The sequence below is a fragment of the Lathyrus oleraceus genome, chromosome 5, assembly GCF_024323335.1.
Source record: "Lathyrus oleraceus cultivar Zhongwan6 chromosome 5, CAAS_Psat_ZW6_1.0, whole genome shotgun sequence".
Classification (NCBI taxonomy): domain Eukaryota; kingdom Viridiplantae; phylum Streptophyta; class Magnoliopsida; order Fabales; family Fabaceae; genus Lathyrus; species Lathyrus oleraceus.
In genome coordinates this window covers 606,815,263-606,841,722 of record NC_066583.1, presented here as the reverse complement: position 1 = coordinate 606,841,722, position 26,460 = coordinate 606,815,263, and positions in this window count along the sequence as shown.

Sequence of the window (26,460 nt, the reverse complement as noted above, 5' to 3'; positions counted from 1 at the left end):
CACCAGAGGTGTTTGCAATTTCAAGAATATTCATGTGAAAGTCATGAATAGTCTCATCCTCTTTCATCCTCAAATTTTCAAACTTGGTGGTCAGCATCTGAAGTTTGGACATCTTCACCTTGGAAGTACCTTCATGAGTTATCTTGAGGGTATCCCAAACTTCCTTAGCTAGCTCACAGTGGTGCACCAGCCTGAAGATGTTCTTACTGATTCCATTGAATAATGCATTCAAGGCCTTAGAATTTCCAAGGGCTAATGCCTCTTGCTCCTTGTCCCACTCTTCTTCAGGAATTTGCACACTGACTCCATCTTCACCTGTCTTCGTTGGATGTTCCCATCCTTTGTTGACAACTCTCCAGACTTTGCTATCTAGAGACCTTAAGAAGGCTATCATACGAGGCTTCTAGTCATCATAGTTAGAGCCATCTAACATGGGTGGTCTATTTGAGTGTCCTATATCCTTGTCCATGGTACTAGAAAGTAACTTCCCTAGATCTCACCCAGAAATTACAGGCAGGGTGCCTGCTCTGATGCCAATTGAAATTCTAGTTATCAGACTTTCGATGTCACACGGGTTGTTATGACATCCAATTCTGCACAGACAAGAATTATGCAGAATTTAAAAGTAAGTGCAGTAAATAACACAAGTAATTGTTTACCCAGTTCAGTCCAACATGACCTACGTCTGGGGGCTACCAAGCCAGGGAGGAAATCCACTATTAGTAGTATTAATTCAAAGCTAAACTCACCCGTTTACAACTCTTCACTTAATCCCTACCCAATGCAATTTCAATCTTACACTAAGATCAGAGTTCCTACTCACTCCCCCTCAATCACCTCGGTGATTACTACCTTTTAATCAATATTAAAGACAATTTTGAAGTCACACTTCAAACAACTCTTGATTGTGCTTAACAGCTTTAATCAAGATACACAACACTCACGCTTAAAAGCTTAGAGTGACACAACACTTACAACTCAATGAACACCCTATACCAAAGCAATCATCTACGTGATAATAGCTTGGTTTACAAGATATGTCTAATACAAGACTCACAAAAATACAGCAGTGAAGTATGATGGACACACTAAATCTTCACGCCTCAAAATCCCCAGTTCTGAATGAAGGAATGACTTCCTTTTATATTGCAGTACTTGGGCCTTGCACTTGTATTCTCCTGAATTTAAGGTCACGCGAGTTTCCCTAAATTCCATATCTAGGTTACTAACAAATAGGCTATTTGTTAGGTTCATTAAATGTAGCTTGGTTGTTGATTTCCTGGATTTTCTCTCAGCTGTTGAATCCCTGAAGAATAGCCTGAGAAAAAGTTGAAACAGAAAAACTAAACAACCTACGATATAGCATATGCTGTCAGGAATGAATGTCACAACATCAGCTTGACATCAAGGACCACATGCTAAGTCTGTTTTTTCTAAAAACAGACTGTACAAATTTGCTGAACTGTACAGGACCAATCTGTCCATTCTACAGTAACAACTTACATTAATAAATGTCAAAGCATCCGATTTGACATTTACACACTTAGCCTTCAATCAGTTCTGTTATCCTCTTGAAGAACAGACTGAGAAACATACTGAAGTGTAGCAGAACACCACTCTGTCTATTGTTCAGTATATGCTGTCAATGATGAATGTCATAACATCCAGTTTGACATTCAGACAGTAGGCCTTATGCCAGATCTGGTATTTCCTTGATAACCAGACTGAAAATAAATACTGAGTTCTAACAGAACACCAACTGTTCTATTCCTCAGTATCTGCTGACAGGGATGAATGTCACCACATCCAATTTGACATTCAATAAATCCTGTATTAGCTAATCCTGCAGTAAACTACTCAAGTGTGTCATGACATCAGTCAAGACATCAGAGTACAGTTAGATATTCTAACCTACAATGCAGTCACACAAACACCTTCACAGCATGTCATGACATCAGTCAAGACATTAGAATCCAGCTAGTGTTTTACCATACAATGCAGCCAATTAAACACCTACACTTTGCAAATGCCTTCCAATTTTGGGCATACCACTGGTGGCTGACTTTTTTAAGATGCCAAGGTTCCAAAGATATTGGGGGCCTGAGATTTCTTGATGCATTCCGAATTGCAGTTTGACACGGTCACTTTGGTGCATCTCCACAGTGGTGAACCGCATGATAGCCGTTTTTGCTGTCCAAACTGTTGCATCTTCGGGGTTGGGTTGATGTTCCAATCCCAAATATGGTCTCCAAATAAACTGCAAAGAAAAAAATAAATATGTTATTTATTGAGAATGCTTGATATTAATAAATTAGTTAGAAGATGAATGATTTAGTGGTAATACATCTTGTGCTCGGAGACGATCCAAGAGTTGACGATAAAATATTATTTTATTTTTCGGGGTAAGACTTTAATCTAGTCCAGTTGCAATGAACCTAAACAAAAAAAGATAAATAATATTATTTACAAATATTTATAGAATAAATATACAAAATGAAATAACATCATAAATTTACCTAGTTGCGTAGAGGAAGGAGTAGACGTTAGGATTTTCGGGGGCTAGCCTCGGCAATCTCCACCACCCTCATGTTTGGAGCAAAAAAGCACATCTAGAAAATGTACAGTGGTCATTTTGTGCATTTTTACACAAAGATCTATATAGGAAAGCCAATACAGCAGAACCCCAACTATACGTGCTTATTCTATCTATGTCCTCGAGCAAACTTAAGTACATAAAGTTTATGCTATTTCCCGTGTCTTCGGGAAATAGCAAGTTCCCAAATAATAACATAATATAAAACCTTGTTTTTATTATTTTTTTCTTGTTCGGACGAATCCTCAGTCAAAATTATAGCGTCGTGGTAGAATTGGAGGCTCGATAGTTTAATACCCTGGCCCCTTGCTTTCGCAGATCCCTCACCCTCGACTAGATCTACGCCCAACATTTGAACACATAGTTCGTTGGGTTGTTGAACATTTCTAGTCATAGGCTTACCATCTATTCGAAGACCCAAAAGCATGTACACGTCCTCTAGTGTAACGGTACATTCACCAGTTGGTAGGTGAAAAGTGTGTGTCTCTGGTCTCCAACGTTCACATAAAGCAAGAATAAATTTCACATCAATTGTGGCATTTACCACATGCATAACATGACCGAACCCCGCACGCTCTATGTAAGGTACGCACCATGGGTCTGGATAAGCCATAGGGTGTGAACGTTGACGAAATTTCTTGGGATCCTTTAAAAACAAACAATATAAACAATCATTAGATTGGAAATTTAAAAAATAAATTATAAACATACGAAAGAGGCAATGTTCAAGAAAAACTTACGAATGAGGCAATGTTCTCCCTAGTGTGTGTTCTTGGCCCATGGTAAGAAGAGACATGATTGCAATGTAGAACGTAGGTTTGTTGATGAAAAGTTCGTCGGTGTTCTCTGAAAAAAAGTGTTAGTGGATGATGAAAATTTTCAAGAATGACCTGCTATTTATAACCGTATTCAAATAGTATGAATATGTAAAAAAATTGGACACGTGTAACGCATGCAAAAATTTGACACGTGTAACGCATGCAAAGTTGGCTGAGAATCTTGCAGGCTAGGTGGAGCTGCATGCATGTCTTCACATAAGACACGTCTACTGCATGCATCAGTAGGTCAGGATAAGACATGAACTCGCCACTCTAGGTGGCGAATACATTGAAGTATTGTCTTGTCTGAGAATCTTGCAGGCTAGGTGGAGCTGCATGCATGTAATAACTTTGACACGTCTACTGCATGCATCAGTAGGTCAGGATAAGACATGAACTCGCCACTCTAGGTGGCGAATACATTGAAGTATTGTCTTGTCTGAGAATCTTGCAGGCTAGGTGGAGCTGTCTTGTCTAGGGGAAGGCTTGGTGGATGTGTTGCATGCAAAAATGTGACACGTCTAACACATGCATCACAATTGAATCCGTGTATCTAGGCATGCGTGAGAATCTTGCAGGCTAGGTGGATATGACTTTGATGGATAGGCATGCGTGAGAACCTTGTAGGCTAGGTGGATAGGTTAGCATGCATTGGTACAGGTTAGGTTGCACTTGTCTTGTCTAGGGGAAGGCTTGGTGGATGTGTTGCATGCAAAAATGTGACACGTCTAACGCATGCATCACAATTGAATCCGTGTATCTCATGAACCCGTGAGTATAAGTATTCACACAAATTTTCACACAGGTATTCACAAAATCTTCACAATATCTTCACATATCTTCACATATCATGGCATCTTCATCACAATACAAAATCAAAGCTCACGTGAATGGTGAGACTTATGAATGTGATATGTCTGGCTTCCTATTTAGAAACACCGATTGCACTCGTTTTTGTCTAAATAGAGGAGTGTCGCATCACGCGAAAAACCGGCGGGAAAACAAGAACAACAGAGCCGCCACCGTGCGTTATTTATCCCAAAAGAGGGAAAGGAAACGCTCAGAGTAAACCTGGAAAGAACATGGTCTCGCGACCAAAGAGAATGGGTTCGGGAGTCGGTTATGCGAAGGGAAGGTATTAGCACCCCTACGCATCCGTAGTACTCTACGGGATCCACGCACACTAGAAAGGAAAATTGGTTGCTAAACACTGCTCAAATACTCACACACACTGGCTGAAAGAAACGAAAGAGACTGACTGAAACTGAACTCGGCAGGATGTCGCATCCTGGGCCTACTTAGTCTATCAGGCATAGACATCAGAGTCCAAGTAGTTCAGACTGGGGAGACGACACATGCTCGCTAGGATATCGCATCCTATGCATACGTATCTTCTCGGACGAGAGAAGAATCAGAGCATTCGTAGCTCGGCTGACACGCACACAAACAAACACAGGCAAAGGCAAACGTGGAGCCTGAATGCCAATCGCTGGACTTACATCAGCATCCGAACCAAAACAAACACACACTGGAACCCGAATGCCACTCGATGGACTTACATCGGCTTCCAAGCACACAACAACATAACAAGTTAATAGGGAGTCGGGGACTCGAGCCTATAACTGTCAAGCACACACTCAAACAAACAGACAACAAATTGCTAAGGAGTCAGGCACTCGAGCCTAGCAACTGTCAAACAACACACACAAAAAAGAAAAAGGGCGCCCGGAGAGATCAGCTCATCTCCTGCCTACGTACCTCATCTGGTATGAGGATCAGGGCGACGTAGTTCCCCTACAGAGGGACAAAGGACTAGCCTAACCAGATAACAGAGGGAGACACAACTAGGGAGACTACGACTCGAGCCTAGATGTTATCATGCAAAATCATCCCTAAGTTAAGGTTTCTAGCTAACTGGCACAGGGAGCCAGCCTATCCTAGTCATGACTTGCACAGGAAGCAAGCCACACACACACTTAACTTGCATAGGAAGCAAGCCAAGCAAAACCTAACTTGCACAGGAAGCAAGTCTAAACTAACCTAACTTGCACAGGAAGCAAGTCAAACAATCCTACAAGCACAGATAGCACACGCTATACGCAAGCAAGTGGCTCAAACAAGGGTTAGGTTTTAGTCGAGGGGTCATATCAACCTCAACAAACAAACCTCTAGAAAGGGGTGAGTGTGCTCTTAACCTTGCCATTGAGGGGCTAAGGTGAAGCAGATGAAAGGTGAGTGAAGATGAGACTTCACAGCTCTTATCCCTGGCCTGGGAGAGCTTAAGACAAGAATGTGTGGGTTCAGAAAGTGGGAACCCTTCTACACATTTAAGACTGACTCAACTGTGCAATTGCACAAGATCTTGGGTTTGTATCCGCAATGCATCAACACAGTGGTGTGAGCAAAGCAGATGACACACTGAATAGTGGGGGATAGATTGCATATCCCTACCTTCCACCAATTGCCTCTTCACTTAGGAGGACTTTGACTCTATGCAAGGACAAAATTAAACATCCACAAACATTGCCTCTTAAGGAGGACTTCAGACAGTTGCCTGGCCAAGTAACAGGCCAGGTCTTCCAGAATACATGAAGAAAAAGAGACATACCTCAATGCAAATTGCTTATACAAGCAAAGCAAAGCAAAAGTTCACAAGGAACTAAAAGCAACTAAAGTACCTGAAATCAGTCAAGCACAGTTAGTATACAAGTCAGAGTTAAATCAAAATGAAACAGACATCAACCAGTCAACACAAGCAAGTGAATGTGCAAGGCACAAAGCTTAAGGCATGTGAGCCAAGCAACCTACAAAACAAACAAGTTAGACCATGATATTTAAGCAAGCTCAATCAAAAAGAATTGGTCTCATTGGTCATTTGCTGATCAACCTGAAAACACAAGCTCAAAAGTGAGTAACAGGACCACTAGGACAAGCCTAGGGTCAAAAAGGAATGAAAAAGTCAAAACAGCAAAGGTCAAGCATCCAAAATCATGTTCAAACAATCAAGAAACACAACCAATTGGGTTCACATTCATATCAATCATCATCATCATTTCATGAACAAGTTAGGTCAAGGTATAGCAAACAGAAGCTCATAGAAGTCAACAGCAAGACTTAACTCAAAAGCAATCCCAAACATTTCCAAAAATCACCAAATAAATCATGATCAATCATAATCCATAGCATGGTAAGCATGTCAAATTTCATCTCATTTGGACAAGTGGAAGGCAGACAATGAAAATCAGAAAGTCAAAGCCATTTTGAACATGCTCAATGAAGTCAACCAAACATGCATCAACTTAGAAAATTCATAAATCAGAGATGGTGTATGATAAATGAATGGGACTAAAACCATGGCAAAGCTTAGGATGTCTAGTTATCTCATGTAAAATTTCATGTCCATCTAATAAAGTATGAGAATTTCACAAATGAAATGGGAACATGTATCACACAAGGTCAACATTTTGGTCATCAGGGGAGAAAATCTCAAACAATTAGGAAATGCCACAAATAATTCCAAGAAAATTCACATGTAAACTAGACATACAAGAGTAGGTTTATGCAAAGAATCAGCTCAATTGGAGGTCAAGAAGCATGGTAATGAAAATCATGAAGTTGGACATCAATGGTGTGACACAAATTGTCACACCCTAATTCAAAAATTCATAACTCTCAAACCACATAAGATAAATTCACAAACTCTACACCAAAATCACCATGAGTGTGTCTAGTTTAAGCACAAAAAATTGAGAGCCATTGGATAAAACATCATCATTTCACAATTGATTTGGCAAAGTGTATAATATTTGGTCACATGTCACAAACCCTAGCAACATTTAAAAATTACTCAACCAAAAAATCTGTAAAAATAATGATAAAACACTAGAGGTCATGAGGAAGACAATGAAAAAAATTCCATTCAAATTGGATTAAAATTGAAGCATTTGTGATTTTTGTAAGATGGATGAATCAAAGTGAAATAATTGGAAAAGAAATAACTTGTTTCAATGTGTCACATGCCACGAATGGCATTTTTGTAAATAAGCCGTCCACTAATCAAAACGACCGTGTTTTGGTCCAGGAAATGAAATGAGCTGATTGGCTGTGAGGGATTTGGAATAGTAAAGCCAAGCACACGTGAAAATGAAGTTCTGGGCATTGCAAGTTCTAGGGTTTTACTGTAGCAAACAGCATTCCTTCATCATTTCAAAAAAACAGCAAGAGCATTTGTTAACCAAAATCGACAAACAACCTATCAACATGATCATCCCATCATATACAACAACAAACCAACAACCATTAACCCTAAATCATGCTGAAATGGAAGCATCATGCAAAATAAGTTTTAACAACCAAACTTAAATTCCAATTTTCTCTCTTGATAATCAAACATTTTCAAAACTACAACAACTGTTGAGCTCAGCATCAAGAGATCTTCATGAAGCATATCAAAATTTGAAAAAAAGTGGAAGTTGAAAACTCACCAAATCTGCAAAACAGTTGGGACTCGAAGGTTATTTGGCTGTTTTGAAGTGAAACAGTGGAAGCTTCAGCTATGCCTTGATGAATGATGAAGATGGCTTGGCTTGAAATGGCTTGGAAAGGCTTCAAACTTGGAATGCCATGGATGAATGTTCTGCAAAATCAGTGTTGCAAGATGCTGATACAGATGGTTTAGGGTGATGGAAATATACTCATGATGTTGTCTTGATGATGAATTAACAAAAGCAAGGTCAGATTATCTGGAGTTTTTGGACTGAAAGTTGGAATGGCCAAAGTGAAGTTTGAGAGAAATGAGAGAACCATGTTTTTTTCTATGTTAGATGGATGCAATTGATGCTGCTGCTACTGTTTTTTTCATGACAGAAAATGATGTTGGATATTGTCTCAAGCAAGGCCAGGTTTTGTTCCTTTTGGAAGTTTTTGACAGCCTTTTGAAAATGCAAGCAAGATGAGTTTTTTAGAATGAGTAAGGTTCTGTTGCTGCAATGTGTTTGATGGATGCTTCTAGTGTTTGCAATGACAGAAAAATGAGGTTAAACTTCTGTTTTGATGTTGTATCAAGCAAGGCATGGTTTTGGTCCTTTGGAGGTTTTTGACAGGTTTTTGAAAATGCCAGTAAGATGATGTTTTAGAGAAATGAGTGAAGTTGGTTGGTGTTATCTTTTGATGGCTACTAGCTGCTTCAAAGTGATGAGTGGATGGTGAAAATACAATGCAAGGCTCAGTTTTTCTGGAGTTTCTTTTGGACAGGTCTTTGAAAATGCATAAAGATGGAGTCTTTTAGAGAATGAATGAGCAATGGTTTTTTTTGCTGGTTTGTGGCTGCCATTCTGAGTTTGGTTTTGACAGAAAAAAAGTGAGGAAATATGGTATCAATCAAAGCAAGGTTTGGTCTTTTGAAGTTTTTTCTGGACAGAATTTTTTAATCTTGTGAAAATGCCAAGAAAATCAGTCTTTTTGCCTCAGTGAAATTGGTTGGTCTGCTGTGCTATGTTGGCTGCAATTTTGTGTTCAAAATGACAGAAAAATCCTGCATAAGGTCTGCTGGACAGTACAAGGTATGGCTCTTTTCTTTGGAGTCTTGACAGCTTTTCTTCATGTGCAAAAGCAGGGTGAATTTCTTTTTTGAGAGAGAGAGTTCTGTGTGCAATGTTGGCTGCTCTTAGGGTTTGTCCATGACAGAAAAATGATGGAAAATTCTGCTGTCTTGTGGTTCTAGGCATGGTTGGGATGTGTTTGTTGCATTTGTCCTTTTCTTCCCAATTTCAAGCAAGCAAGCATGGCCTTTTCCTGTTGGTTTTAGGCTGCTACTGAGGTTCTAATTGACAGCAAATGAGGTTTAAATTTCTGTTTTAGAGAAGTACAAAGCATGGTTCAAATGCAAGTATGGATGGATATGGTGAATTTGTACTTTTGGTCAAATTCCAAGCAAGTTAAGCATGGCTTACATGTACTGCACAATTGAGCTTTCAAACACATTTTAAATGACATTTCTGAACATATTCCATTGGCCAAGTGGAAGAAAAATGATTATATCAAAAAGTCAACCCTTGGTCAAACTTGCATTTAAATGAGATAAGTCAAAAAATGCCATTTTGATTGGCAATGTTTTGGCTCATGAAATTTACATTTTTGGAAAGAGGGGATCAAATGTGACTTGTAGGAAAAAACCCCACCAAAATTGGCCAAATGGTTTGAGAGATATGGCCTTTTGAAGTTCAAGATTTTCTGAAATCGATTTGATCATAACTTGCCAACCACACATGGGAATTGAGAGTTCTTGGACTTTTTGGAAATGGGAGAACAAGATCTTCAACTTTCATGTTGGGCAAAAATTCATTTGAAGCTTGTATCATGATGTAATTTTGAGGATCAAGACTTTCCATTTTTGGTAAGTTTCAGTTACAGGTCCAGTTTCCATTTTTGGAAATTTCTGATCTGGCTTCAAATTCTTCCATGATGGTGTTTGACATGATATATGAGGACTATTTGGCCATGAATGAGCTCTCACAAACCAATTCCAATCATCAAATCACTGATTAAATGGACAGTTGACCAACAGTTGACTTTTAGGGTTTTTGCCTGACTGAACCTCTTCTGATGAATTCCCAACCCTAATTCCTTGAGAACTTGACTTCAAATGATGTACCAAGACATATGAACTCTTGATTAATGAGCATGGTGTCCAAATTCCACAAGAATGGCCACCATCCACTGCTTTGACTGACTGTTGACTGTCTAGGGTTCTTGACTGTCTGTGTATGAACTGATGACCTCTGAACATCCAATCCTTGACCAAAACTCTTCAAATGGATCCCTAAGTCATGTGAACATGTTGGACCAACCCTAGGGCCTTGGCTCCTTGAGAATGGTGCTTGCTTGCTTGACTGACTGATCTCCTGATCAGTTTGACCTAATTTCTTGATTGGCTTGCACTTGAGGCAAAAGAGGCAATGCAATGCTATGCAATGGACCATGATATGCTATGACCTAATATGAAAATGTATGTACAATGATAGGTGCAAATTTGAGGTGCTACAGCTGCCCCTATTCAATCAGCTGGGAACCCGAACGGATGATAGCAGCGGCTGTCAGACTTTCAGGGTAAACAGGGATTGAATACCAAAGAACCGTAGAATTTGCACAATACAGGAATCCACCAATGGAAACGTCCACTGGGACTTATACTTATTACTGGGTATTTTTTTGTTTTGTTTTCAAAGAGTACGGCCACATCCAGACATCGCAACGACGATGAATGGGAAAAGAAATCACAACTAGATGCCAACGGACAACTAGGAAAAACTCGACGTTTATCTGAACCAACGGAGAGGTGACCAAACATTATTGAATAACTGGAAGGGATACAACCATACGTCAACGGACGAAATGGGAAAAACTCAACGTTTATCGGGACCAACGGAGGGGTAACCAACTGGGGACGACCAGGAAAAACTCGACGTTTATCGAAACCAACGGAGAGGTAACCAGACATTAATGAATGACTGGGAGGACTCGACCAGACATCAACGGATGAATGGGAATACTCGACGTTTACAGACATCGAAAGATGATGTTTACAGACACCAAAAAGATTGACCAGACATTTACAGATGAATGGGAATACTCGACGTTTACAGACATCGAAAGATGATGTTTACAGACACCAAAAAGATCGACCAGACATCTACTGATGAATGGGGGGACTCGACGTTTACAGACATCGAAAGATGATGTTTACAGACACCAAAAAGATTGACCAGACATTTACTGATGAATGGGAATACTCGACGTTTACAGACATCGAAAGATGATGTTTACAGACACCAAAAAAGATCGACCAGACATTTACTGATGAATGGGAATACTCGACGTTTACAGACATCGAAAGATGATGTTTACAGACACCAAAAAAGATCGACCAGACATTTACAGATGAATGGGAAGACTCGACGTTTACAGACATCGAAAGATGATGTTTACAGACACCAAAAAGATCGACCAGACATTTACTGATGAATGGGAATAAGAGAAACACAACCAGACGTCAACGGACGAATGGGAAAAACTCGTCGTTTATTGAAACCAAACGGAGAGGTAAGTCCACATGGGGAGGGTACAACTAGACATCACCGGATGACTAGGAAAAACTCGACGTTTATCGACACCAACGGAGAGGAGGAAACTCCTCTGGGGGAGTGAACACATCCAAATCATCAACGGATGATCGGGAAAAACTCAACGTTTATCGACACCAACGGAGAGGAGAAAAGCTTCACTAGGGAAGGGGGACGATGTTACGAACATCGAAAGATGATGTTTACAGACATCAAAAGAAAACCAGACACTTACGCATGACTGGAAATCACCGAAAGATGGTGTTTACCGACACCAAGGAAACAACACACGCGGGTGCTGACGGGATAATGACATCTATAAGATGAACGGGCAAGGCTGAACACTTGCAGGGGGTCTCACTGGGGAGAAACAAACTTTCTGTCACCAACAGGTGAGAAATAAACCTCTGTGGGGATTATAAACACCAAATGTTGACTGGAGCAACTGTAGCCAATGCGTTGTACAGGTTGAATAAAAATCCGTCTCTGCAGGGGATACGGTTTGATGGGGTTTCGAACATATGAATGCATATGTTTGATTTTTTCTATGGCGTAATGCTCCATTTAGGAATGGAAATGCTACGCGATTTTTTGAGGATGCAATGATTACTACATGCAAAATGCAAATGAACCCTGGCTAGGGAGCCAAAATGATCAGATACTCTGACTCTGTGGGGAGACTCCTCTTGGGGAAATACTCTGCGGGGAACTCTGCTTGGGGAGTGGTAAAGCGACTTCACACTCACGTTGAAGAATAGCACTGCTGCTGGGAAAGGTAGACTCCGCTGGGGATATCCTTCAGTCCACAGGTAGGATAAACGCTGGAGATAAATTCAATGAACCTGCCTCACTCGGGGAGGAAATCAAAAAATACAGGCCTGCTGGGGATAGGCAATCCTTAGATCTGTTGGGGAATAGAAGGCACTATCCACAGACGTCTCCGCAGGGAAACATAGCTCTGATAGCTTCCGAACTTGCTTGGGGAAAAATATCTGCTGAGGAAACGTCCTCACAGATGCCAAACAGTCATAACAAAAATGCCCCCAGGGGATACATGGACAAGATACGCTCAAGTGTCCTCAACATTCAAAATGATTTTCAAATGTTTTACCTTTCTGCACGTTATTGTGTAGCCCTCATGTTTTTATATGCGATGCTTATCAAAAAATTCGGACATTTTTGCAAACAAAACAAGTAAAAGTAAAAACCAAAGAGCTATTTATCTGAATAACGACTTTTATTGATTGAAAATGTGCCTGAAGAGGCAAATACATCGGGAAGCAATTCCTAGAAAGAGGTAATTGCGCATAAAAGGAAAAATCTATCCTGATGGCAATGTGAACACGGCATCCACTATTTCCCAATTCTGTTATAACTCACAGATCATCAGTTTTCCTCCCAACTCCTTGCTTTCTGAGAAGAATGACTGGACAGATCACATCTTTCGAGATGGCAGACGACAAAGCTTGATGAAGTACAGACAACTCAGTCTGTAGTCTTCGCTTTAATCCCTAATTTTTGCCTGGATCGCCCTTTCGGGTTTTCAATCCACCGGGATACCCATTTTTGCCTAAGCCGCCCTTGCGGGTTTTCGACTTACCGGGTGTACAATTTTTTTTCATTTTATCCCTAATTTTTGCCCGAACCTTTTCTTTCTGTTTTTTGGTTCGCCGGGATGCCCATTTTTGCCTGGACTCTTTTTTCTTTTTGTCCAGCGGGTCAATTTATGCGAAGTATTTTTTGACTACATCTGAGTTGACAGGAGACGGAAAATCTTCACCATCCATAGTTGTAAGCATCAAGGCTCCACCGGAGAAGACCTTCTTCACAACATACGGACCTTCGTAGTTAGGAGTCCACTTGCCCCTGTTATCTGCACCGGGAGGGAGGATCCTCTTCAAAACTACATCACCGATCTGATAGCTTCGAGGACGCACTTTCTGATCAAAGGCTCGCTTCATCCTTCGTTGATACAACTGTCCATGGCATACAGCTGCTAGCCGTCTCTCCTCGATAAGGCTCAACTCGTTAAACCTTGTTCGAATCCACTCGGCTTCGTCCAGCTTGACATCCAATAAAACTCTCAGAGAAGGAATCTCCACTTCAACAGGTAGGACAGCTTCCATACCATACACAAGGGAGTAAGGGGTTGCCCCGGTCGACGTACGTACTGAGGTACGGTACCCATGCAAAGCGAAAGGCAGCATCTCATGCCAATCCTTGTACGTAACGACCATCTTCTGCACAATCTTCTTGATATTCTTGTTCGCCGCCTCTACAGCACCATTCATCTTCGGTCTGTAAGGAGAAGAATTGTGATGTTCAATCTTGAAATCTTTACAAAGCTCTTTCATCATCTTGTTGTTGAGATTCGAACCATTGTCAGTGATGATTCTCTCTGGAACTCCATAACGACAGATGATTTCTTTCTTGATGAACCGGGTAACCACCTGTTTGGTAACATTAGCATAAGAAGCTGCTTCCACCCACTTGGTGAAATAGTCAATCGCAACCAAGATGAAGCGATGTCCATTCGAAGCAGTAGGCTCAATCTTCCCAATCATATCAACGCCCCACATGGCAAACGGCCAAGGCGAATTCATGACATTCAGAGGGCTTGGTGGTACATGCACCTTATCAGCATAGATTTGACACTTATGACACTTCCGAGCATACTTGAAACAATCGGATTCCATAGTCATCCAGTAATAACCCGCTCTCAACAATTTCTTAGCCATTGCATGTCCGCCGGCATGAGTACCGAAGGAACCTTCATGAACTTCCTGCATTAACATGTCCGCCTCGGGTCTGTCCACGCATCTGAGCAAGACCATGTCAAAGTTTCTCTTATACATCACATCATCCTGATTCAAATAGAAGCTTCCAACTAGCCTCCTCAGGGTTTTCTTGTCATTCTTCGACGCACCTTCAGGATACTCCTGAGTCTTGAGGAAGTTCTTGATGTCATAATACCACGGCTTCTCATCACCTACAACAGACTCGGCTGCAAACACATACGCAGGCCTCTCAAGTCGATTCACCGCAACATGTGGCACATGATTCCACCAATGAACTTTGATCATTGACGACAAAGTAGCCAAAGCATCAACCATTTGATTCTCATCCCGGGGGACATGATACAACTTCACCTTCTTGAAGAACGTCAGTATTCTTCTGGTGTAATCTCTATACGGAATCAAATGCGGCTGATTCGTATTCCAATCTCCATTGACTTGATTGATCACTAGAGCGGAATCTCCAAATATGTCAAGAGTTTTGATCCTCAGATCAATGGCCTCTTCTATCCCCATGATACAAGCCTCATACTCAGCTTCGTTGTTGGTGACGTCAAACGTCAATCTGGCAGAAAAAGGTATATGAGCACCTTTAGGATTGATCAATACTGCCCCAACACCGTTACCATTCATATTCACAGCCCCATCAAACATCAGTGTCCATTTGTCATCCGGGTCCGGTCCTTCCTCGACAAGAGGCTCTTCGCAATCTTTCATCTTAAGATACATGATGTCTTCGTCAGGGAATTCAAACATCATAGGCTGATAATCTTCAATCGGTTGTTCGGCGAGGTAGTCTGACAGAATACTACCTTTGATGGCCTTCTGTGACGTGTACTGAATGTCATATTCTGTTAGAATCATCTGCCAACGAGCAACGCGTCCGGTGAGAGCTGGTTTCTCAAAGATGTACTTCACTGGATCCATCTTAGAAATCAATAAGGTAGTATGGTTCAACATATACTGTCTCAGTCGGCGAGCAGCCCAGGCCAAAGCACAGCAAGTTTTCTCGAGCAATGAATATCTTGTTTCACAGTCGGTAAACTTTTTGCTAAGGTAGTAGATGGCATGCTCTTTTCGACCAGACTCGTCATGCTGTCCCAATACACACCCCATCGAGTTCTCAGTCACTGACAGGTACATTATCAGAGGTCTCCCTGGAACTGGAGGTATAAGGATTGGAGGTTTCTGTAAATACTCTTTAATCTTGTCAAAGGCTTTCTGACAATCATCATTCCACTTGATCGCTTGATTCTTTCTAAGCAGTTTGAAAATTGGTTCACATGTGGCAGTTAGATGAGATATGAACCTTGCAATGTAGTTCAATCTCCCTAAAAACCCACGGACTTGCTTTTCCGTTTTCGGTTCAGGCATCTCTTGAATAGCTTTGACTTTCGCTGGATCAACCTCAATCCCTTTTTCACTGACAATGAAGCCTAACAGCTTCCCTGATCTCACCCCAAACGTACACTTGTTCGGATTCAACCTCAGCTTGAACTTTCTCAAACGATCAAACAGCTTCTGCAAATTAACCAGGTGCTCCTCTTCTGTCTGCGACTTCGCAATCATATCATCTACGTACACTTCGATCTCTTTGTGCATCATGTCATGAAAGAGAGTCGTCATTGCCCTCTGATAGGTAGCACCAGCATTCTTTAGCCCAAATGGCATCACCTTATAACAGAACGTGCCCCAAGGTGTAATGAATGTCGTCTTTTCCATGTCCTCTGGCGCCATCTTGATCTGGTTATATCCGGAGAAACCATCCATGAAAGAGAATACCGAGGATTGAGCCGTATTATCAACCAATACATCAATGTGAGGTAATGGGAAATCATCTTTCGGACTTGCTCTATTCAAATCCCGGTAATCGACACACATTCTGACTTTGCCATCCTTCTTCGGCACAGGAACGATGTTGGCCACCCATGGGGGATAACTTGTAACAGCCAAAAAACCTGCATCCCACTGCTTCTGGACCTCTTCCTTGATCTTAGTTGCCATGTCAGGACTCGTTCTACGAAGCTTCTGCTTGACCGAAGGACATCCTTCTCTAAGAGGTAATCGATGCACCACAATGTCTGTATCTAACCCAGGCATATCTTGATATGACCAGGCGAATATCTCCACATATTCTCTCAGCATCTCAATCAGCCTCCTCTTGACAGAGTCCTCTAAAGCAGCCCCAATCTTGATTTCTCTTTTGGCGTCCTCAGTACCCAAATTAACAACCTCCAACTCCTCCTGATGAGGTTGGATGACCCTTTCCTCCTGCTTCAGTAATCTGACCAATTCTGCAGGGAGTTCACAGTCTTCCTCACTCTCCTCTTCAGCTTGGTAGATGGGATTGTCGAAATCATACTGAGCCATAACAGAACTGTTCATAGTGAATGCCATAAGATTGCTTCTGCATGTTTAATGCTTTGTTTTAGAAAAAGAGTTCAATAAAGTCACAAAAAACAAAAACATTGCCATTTTTATTGTTTTTTGAAAAAGATGAAAACAAAAAAATTGAAAGACAGGGATCACAAAGTTTGATTTCAAAAAATGTCCTTCATTAATGATAATCATTAAAACATGATGAGGCCCTACAATGAACCACTACGCCTTGGGCAGAACGTAGGATTTTCATGCAAAAATGACAAAACAACAGAAAATTACTCTGTCAGAAGAGTAACCTGAACCACTTCTTCAGTTGTCCAGTTGTTGATAGACCCCCCTGGTGCACACGGGCGAACCCAGTTGTCCAGATCACAATCACTGTCACAGTCTTCACTACCGGTTGCAGAGACGTCGCCATGATTCATCAGCCCAGCGCTGGTAAAGGTACTTGGACCCGCTTGACCATTCTGCTCTGCTTGGAGAGGCTCGTAACCAACACCAAATTTGTCTTCTTTAACCGGAAAATCCACCATCTTGCCCCAGCCTTCAGCTTTGCCAGAATCAACAACCTCCTTAGCCTGCTTGTAAGAAGTAATTGAAGCACCTGGCTTCCTCTGCTCAGCGTACGCCACTTTCTCAAGAGCCACAGTCTCAAACGCCTGGCATAAGGTTTCGTGGATCTCGCCATCCACCTCAACATATTTGAACGAGGATAGATGACTCACCAGAATCTCTTCTTCACCGCACACAGTCACAATCTGACCGTTCCAGACATACTTGAGCTTTTGATGGAGAGTCGACGAGACTGCCCCTGCTGCATGAATCCATGGACGCCCCAATAGACAGCTATAGGCGGGCTGGATGTCCATAACATAGAAGATGATATCGAATACCTCAGGACCTATCTTCACAGGCAAGGTAACTTCTCCACATACAGAACGTTTGGAACCGTCGAAAGCACGAACGATCAGGTCACTGGGAGTAAGCACAGACCCTTCCGCATCAATCTTCTTCAGAATCTGCTTAGGTAGCACATTCAGCGACGACCCGGTGTCTACCAATACATGAGACAACACTGCCCCCTTGCACTCCATGGTGATGTGCAAGGCTTTGTTATGGTTTCGCCCTTCAGGCGGTAAGTCCAGGTTGGTGAAACCTACACCATGCCTGGTGCTCACATTGGCCATCACACCCTCCAGTTGATTGACAGAAATCTCCTGAGGCACGTAAGCCAGATTCAACATCTTCAGCAATGCATTACGGTGTGCCTCAGAGCACAACAACAGTGAAAGTATAGAAATCTTGGACGGAGTTTGATTCAACTGATCTACAATCTTGTAGTCACTCTTCTTGATTATCTTCATAAACTCCTCCACGTCCTTCTCAAATGTCCCCTCAGGCGCTTCCTTCTGAACAGGCTCTTCTTCAACCACAACCTGCTTACCCTTTGCTTTGGCGAGAGCTTCAGCATTATTGTCCCTCAAAGGCTGCGGTGCGAACAGACGACCGCTTCTGGTAAAACCTCCTGGACCTCCTACATTATCCACAGCCGGACCAACAGTTGCAGGAACTCTATTCGGTAAACCAATTGTCACTGGAGTTTGATTCACTAGTCTCGTCTGACCTTCAGCCCTTCTGTAACTGCGGTGAGCATTATCATACTTCCACGGCACGGCTCTACTATTCTCAACAGCCCTTCTTCCAGACGCGGCGATAGTAGTTGGAGCACTGATGGTTACAGGCACGGAAATGGTAACTGGGGTACCTTTTGCTGCAGGTGCACTGACGACCCTTTGTCCACGTTCTTCAGACGGTTTAAAGTAAATGGTGATAGTTGATACTGTTCCACGATCTTTTACAGCCCTACTGAATTGCAAACAACCCTCATCCATCATACCCTGGATACCGGCCCTTAATTGGTTGCAACCATTCTCAGATTTTGCACAGCCCAAACAATTCTCATCACAGCCCGAGTAGACACCCTCATTCAGCAGACGGCCCTTCACAACTAGCAGAGAAGTCTGAACATCATCAACACTAACAACCAGATCTTCAGCTTCCTTCCCCTCGATATTATTCACTCTATGCCCACCATGCTGAGGCATAGGGTTGTTTACGACGTTAGGCACTGGAGCGAAGTTGATTGCTTTGGCATCGATCAAATCTTGGACCTTGTGCTGGAGAGCCCGACACTTCTCAGTATGATGCCCTGGTGCCCCAGAGTGAAAGTCACAACGGACGTTGGCGTCGTACCCAGGAGGCAATACTGTAGGCGGAGCCATCGTACGCAATTCAACCATCCCCAACCTGAGTAGTTCAGGCAGCAGTTCGGCGTACGACATGGGTAGCGAATCAAAACGTCGATCAGGCATCCTTTGTTTGGGCTGATACGGACGTTGCTGTTGTTGTTGTTGTTGCGGTTGTTGAACTCTTTGTTGTTGTTGTTGACGAGGTTGAGGTGCCGGAATGGTCACTGCAGCAGCTTGACGGTATTCAATTCTGTTCTGATCTCTGCGGTGTTGAACAGCATTAGTTTCACCTTCTCTTCGACGAGGTACCCCAGCAAACGGCTTCTTAGAAGAAGATGAACCAGCATCTTGGATCTTCCCAGTTTTAATCAAACTCTCAGTCCTCTCTCCACAAATGACAACATCAGAAAAACTACCGAATGGGCAGCTCCCCATCCGGTCCATAAACACACCCTGAAGAGTACCGATAAACATATCTGTCAACTCCCTCTCCAGCATAGGGGGTTGAACTCTAGCAGCCAGCTCACGCCACCTCTGGGCGTACTCCTTGAAGCTTTCATTGGATTTCTGACAAAGACTCTGCAGCTGAGTCCGACTCGGTGCCATGTCCATGTTATGTTTATATTGCCTCAAGAAGGCCTCACCCAGATCCCTCCAGCATCGGATCGAATCTCTCTTCAATTCCATGTACCAGTCCAAAGACGCTCCAGATAGACTGTCTTGGAAAAAATACATCCACATCTTTTCATCATCGGTATACGCAGAGATTTTTCGATAATAAGCCTGCACATGGGTGCGAGGGCAAGAAGTACCGTTGTATTTATCGAAGGACGGTGCTTTGAACTTGTGCGGGATTCTCAAACCTTCCACCAACCCCATATTAGTAACATCAAAACCAAGGGAGTTTTGACATTCCATAGCACGGATCTTCTCAGCAAGAACCTCAACCTTACGATCTCTCTCATTAACCCTTCCCAGAACGTCTTCGTCTTCACTGAGCAGAGAGAACATATCCTCTTGTCTGTCAACAATCGGAACGGGATTACGGGCCGGGGCACGGACTACTCTGGCATTAGCGGCATCTGGAGCAATAGGTTGACCGTTGATTCGAATACCCCCCAACTCATCACCTACAGCATAGTTGTTGATGGGTACAGCAGTAGCAACATTGTTATCATTGACCGGGCCTCCCTCGGGCGGAGCATGGTTGATCGGTGGATTTGCAGCCTCTTGTCTCTGAACCATGGCTCGAAGCTCTTCTTGACCTTGCGCAACCCCTTGCATCATATTCATAAACTGGGCCATGCTAGCCTTCATCTCAGCCAACTCAGCTTGAAATTGATCCATACTTCTCTGTTGATTCAGTCTTGTTGAGTAGCGGTGCGGACGTTGATCAGCTATCCTGCCTAAAACAGGAACCAGAGTGAGAAATCACGACCAAGAACACCTGTTATGCAAAATGATATGAGTATGATGCTAATGATGCGTATGATGCACATGATATGCTCATTTCTCAGGCATTCAAAGAGCCTGACCCATCCTGAAAAGATGGCAACCTGCGGCAACAAGAGAACAAACAGATACAAGGAAATGAGAACAACAGGGAAATACTGACAACCTTATCCATACATAAGGGTAAAAAGGTCAATACCACCGAGTCAACAGAAAATTCGCATAAACAGAGTACAAAGAAATGAATCCCATCCAACAAGCCTGGAGGTGATTCTCAACAATGAAGATCCAAAGACGGGGTACAAACAAATGAATCCCATCCAACAAGCCTGGAGGTGATTCTCAACAAAACATAAACAAAGATACAAACTAAGACAGATGGTCTTCTGGAATGAGGGTCTTCAGGTAATGGCACTGGTCTATCAACAGTGTGCATTCTGAACATTCTGGTAGAGGGGTAATCTTCTCCTTCAACTGTCTTCTAAACTCTAAAACTTCTCCTCCAAGACGGTTCTCTGATGCCTGTCTCAAATCTACTTCCTTCTTCAACTGGATGTCTTTATCTCTGAGTTGCTTCTCCAAGTCTCTGATCTTCTTCTGATAGCTGGCCTCAACCCTCTGCAGCCTCAAGCACTCCCGGTGTTCTGCATCTAACATGCTCTCCATCTCCTCATAAGATCTCTTCTTGCTTATTAGTCTGCTAGCATCTTCTTCTCGCACTCCTCTGAGTTGATGAGCCAAGTTCAACCTATCAGCTTTGGCTTTGTACAGCTCCATCTGGGTATCTTGCTCCTTTTCTCTCAAACGGCGATTCTCCATCAAGGCTTGCTTGTAGTGCTCCGCAGGCACACTCTCAGCAAGGATCAAAGGTGGTTGCTCCTGCAACGGCTCCATCCTATCGTAGGGTAACAACAAAGTTTCTACTCTCTCCTTGACCCAATCAGTGTAATCGGGCATAGCAACGGCAAACTTCTTCCCTAAGACGGATCCATCCTTCACTCCCACATATCTCCAGGCTTTCCCCATCTGCTCCAACTTAACAGGGTCATCCTTCTTCTCAAAACAAAAACTTTCGGCCATCTCAGCTTCGAGCGGTCTTTCACTCATAACAAACCCTAGCTGGCGAAGAGAAAGAACTGGGTTGTAGTTGATGCAACCTTTGGTCCCTATGAGTGGCACGCTCCGGAATTCACCACAACTTATGATGACATCCTTCACATCCATCCGGTACGACTGCCACCTGATGTCATAGGAAGTGAGCGACATGACCCTCCGAGTCCACTTCAGAGTGCTCTGGGTATCCATAAATGGTCCACTGGCTGGCAGAAGAGACATGAACCATTTGAACAGAAGAGGCAGGCAGCACCTGATGGCTCCTCCCTTACCATGCCTGCTGTGAATGGCATAGTAAGTATCTGCTAGAAGAGTAGGGATTGGATTCCCTCTGATGAAAATGCTGATAGCAGTGAGGTCAATGAAATTTGGCATACTGGGAAATAGGATGATCCCATAGATCATGGCAGCTAGCTGTGCGTGAAAAACTTCCCAATTCCCTTTTTCTGCTTCAACTCTGGCTACTCTCAACAGGAACTTCAATGGCAGACCTACAACCTCTCCACAGGGCTTCCAATTCTCACCAACTTCCTCAACACTCAACCGGAGAGCTCTGGCAATCAATCTGAAGTCGACCTCCTTTGGGACGTCCAAGAAGGGAGTCTGATGCTGAATAGGGATACTCAATAGGATAGAATACTCTTCGAGAGTGGGTGCAAGCTGATAATCCTGGAAAGTGAAGCACCTGAGCTCTGGGTCGTAAAACTGAAGTAGTGTCTGCAGAGGCACTGGATCTACTACTGTCTTCAATACTGTCAAGATATCTCCGTACCGCCCAACAAAACTCTTCAGTCGGTCATCTATCACGAGGCTACCCAACTCAACTAGCGGAGTCAACGACTCACGGTGGAAACTGTAGGAACAGGTCTTCCGCTTCGGCTCGGGGACCGTTGTCATCTCTATCAGTAGACAGACTCTGGAATGTACCTGAGAAATGATATGCATGCAGAGATTAGTTTTTTCTTTTTCTCTTTTTTTTGATGATTTTTTTTCAATGCGTTTCTTTTGAAAAATAAATATGCTATGATGCACATGATGCAGACTGGACTGGCTGGTTGTGCAAACTCTGATACTAGGTCGAAGCTTCAGTCAAAAATCGGAACATAAATCCCACTTAAGGTTAACTGAACACTGTCTGAACACAAAGTCACCATCAGAACCAAGTCACCAACAGAACCGAGTCACCAACGGTACCTGTAATGAAATAACCCTTCCCCACTCACGGGTGTAGTCTAGGCCAGGGTAAAGCTGAGAGAAACGCAGCATAAATAACCTTTCGCAGAAAATACTATCATATACACACCCGAAGTATGTAACGACAGTATCCCACCAGGGTCTGAACTGCTCGTGATATCAATGTTCCGCTAAGTGGCGCCATACCACCCGCTTCCCATGAATCACTCTATTCCTAATCATCCTAGATTTTCACTCATGGTCTGGGTATTGGACCTTTTACCTCAACTGACTCCCCCCCACACAGAGAAAAAACAGCCAGCCAGCCAGTAATGAATAATGAATATGAATGCAAACATCAATGCACACAATCAATGCAAACAATAAATGTACATATATACAATGAATGCAATAAAAGACAACAAGCAGAAAGCAACCAAAACCCTAATCCTAGAGGGAGCTAGGAGAGACTCGCTCAGGGAAGATGGACCAGCAGAGGTCAACTTCTCTATTTCCCCAGCAGAGTCGCCAGCTGTCGCATCACGCGAAAAACCGGCGGGAAAACAAGAACAACAGAGCCGCCACCGTGCGTTATTTATCCCAAAAGAGGGAAAGGAAACGCTCAGAGTAAACCTGGAAAGAACATGGTCTCGCGACCAAAGAGAATGGGTTCGGGAGTCGGTTATGCGAAGGGAAGGTATTAGCACCCCTACGCATCCGTAGTACTCTACGGGATCCACGCACACTAGAAAGGAAAATTGGTTGCTAAACACTGCTCAAATACTCACACACACTGGCTGAAAGAAACGAAAGAGACTGACTGAAACTGAACTCGGCAGGATGTCGCATCCTGGGCCTACTTAGTCTATCAGGCATAGACATCAGAGTCCAAGTAGTTCGGACTGGGGAGACGACACATGCTCGCTAGGATATCGCATCCTATGCATACGTATCTTCTCGGACGAGAGAAGAATCAGAGCATTCGTAGCTCGGCTGACACGCACACAAACAAACACAGGCAAAGGCAAACGTGGAGCCTGAATGCCAATCGCTGGACTTACATCAGCATCCGAACCAAAACAAACACACACTGGAACCCGAATGCCACTCGATGGACTTACATCGGCTTCCAAGCACACAACAACATAACAAGTTAATAGGGAGTCGGGGACTCGAGCCTATAACTGTCAAGCACACACTCAAACAAACAGACAACAAATTGCTAAGGAGTCAGGCACTCGAGCCTAGCAACTGTCAAACAACACACACAAAAAAGAAAAAGGGCGCCCGGAGAGATCAGCTCATCTCCTGCCTACGTACCTCATCTGGTATGAGGATCAGGGCGACGTAGTTCCCCTACAGAGGGACAAAGGACTAGCCTAACCAGATAACAGAGGGAGACACAACTAGGGAGACTACGACTCGAGCCTAGATGTTATCATACAAAATCATCCCTAAGTTAAGGTTTCTAGCTAACTGGCACAGGGAGCCAGCCTATCCTAGTCATGACTTGCACAGGAAGCAAGCCACACACACACTTAACTTGCACAGGAAGCAAGCCAAGCAAAACCTAACTTGCACAGGAAGCAAGTCTAAACTAACCTAACTTGCACAGGAAGCAAGTTAAACAATCCTACAAGCACAGATAGCACACGCTATACGCAAGCAAGTGGCTCAAACAAGGGTTAGGTTTTAGTCGAGGGGTCATATCAACCTCAACAAACAAACCTCTGGAAAGGGGTGAGTGTGCTCTTAACCTTGCCATTGAGGGGCTAAGGTGAAGCAGATGAAAGGTGAGTGAAGATGAGACTTCACAGCTCTTATCCCTGGCCTGGGAGAGCTTAAGACAAGAATGTGTGGGTTCAGAAAGTGGGAACCCTTCTACACATTTAAGACTGACTCAACTGTGCAATTGCACAAGATCTTGGGTTTGTATCCGCAATGCATCAACACAGTGGTGTGAGCAAAGCAGATGACACACTGAATAGTGGGGGATAGATTGCATATCCCTACCTTCCACCAATTGCCTCTTCACTTAGGAGGACTTTGACTCTATGCAAGGACAAAATTAAACATCCACAAACATTGCCTCTTAAGGAGGACTTCAGACAGTTGCCTGGCCAAGTAACAGGCCAGGTCTTCCAGACTACATGAAGAAAAAGAGACATACCTCAATGCAAATTGCTTATACAAGCAAAGCAAAGCAAAAGTTCACAAGGAACTAAAAGCAACTAAAGTACCTGAAATCAGTCAAGCACAGTTAGTATACAAGTCAGAGTTAAATCAAAATGAAACAGACATCAACCAGTCAACACAAGCAAGTGAATGTGCAAGGCACAAAGCTTAAGGCATGTGAGCCAAGCAACCTACAAAACAAACAAGTTAGACCATGATATTTAAGCAAGCTCAATCAAAAAGAATTGGTCTCATTGGTCATTTGCTGATCAACCTGAAAACACAAGCTCAAAAGTGAGTAACAGGACCACTAGGACAAGCCTAGGGTCAAAAAGGAATGAAAAAGTCAAAACAGCAAAGGTCAAGCATCCAAAATCATGTTCAAACAATCAAGAAACACAACCAATTGGGTTCACATTCATATCAATCATCATCATCATTTCATGAACAAGTTAGGTCAAGGTATAGCAAACAGAAGCTCATAGAAGTCAACAGCAAGACTTAACTCAAAAGCAATCCCAAACATTTCCAAAAATCACCAAATAAATCATGATCAATCATAATCCATAGCATGGTAAGCATGTCAAATTTCATCTCATTTGGACAAGTGGAAGGCAGACAATGAAAATCAGAAAGTCAAAGCCATTTTGAACATGCTCAATGAAGTCAACCAAACATGCATCAACTTAGAAAATTCATAAATCAGAGATGGTGTATGATAAATGAATGGGACTAAAACCATGGCAAAGCTTAGGATGTCTAGTTATCTCATGTAAAATTTCATGTCCATCTAATAAAGTATGAGAATTTCACAAATGAAATGGGAACATGTATCACACAAGGTCAACATTTTGGTCATCAGGGGAGAAAATCTCAAACAATTAGGAAATGCCACAAATAATTCCAAGAAAATTCACATGTAAACTAGACATACAAGAGTAGGTTTATGCAAAGAATCAGCTCAATTGGAGGTCAAGAAGCATGGTAATGAAAATCATGAAGTTGGACATCAATGGTGTGACACAAATTGTCACACCCTAATTCAAAAATTCATAACTCTCAAACCACATAAGATAAATTCACAAACTCTACACCAAAATCACCATGAGTGTGTCTAGTTTAAGCACAAAAAATTTGAGAGCCATTGGATAAAACATCATCATTTCACAATTGATTTGGCAAAGTGTATAATATTTGGTCACATGTCACAAACCCTAGCAACATTTAAAAATTACTCAACCAAAAAATCTGTAAAAATAATGATAAAACACTAGAGGTCATGAGGAAGACAATGAAAAAAATTCCATTCAAATTGGATTAAAATTGAAGCATTTGTGATTTTTGTAAGATGGATGAATCAAAGTGAAATAATTGGAAAAGAAATAACTTGTTTCAATGTGTCACATGCCACGAATGGCATTTTTGTAAATAAGCCGTCCACTAATCAAAACGACCGTGTTTTGGTCCAGGAAATGAAATGAGCTGATTGGCTGTGAGGGATTTGGAATAGTAAAGCCAAGCACACGTGAAAATGAAGTTCTGGGCATTGCAAGTTCTAGGGTTTTACTGTAGCAAACAGCATTCCTTCAT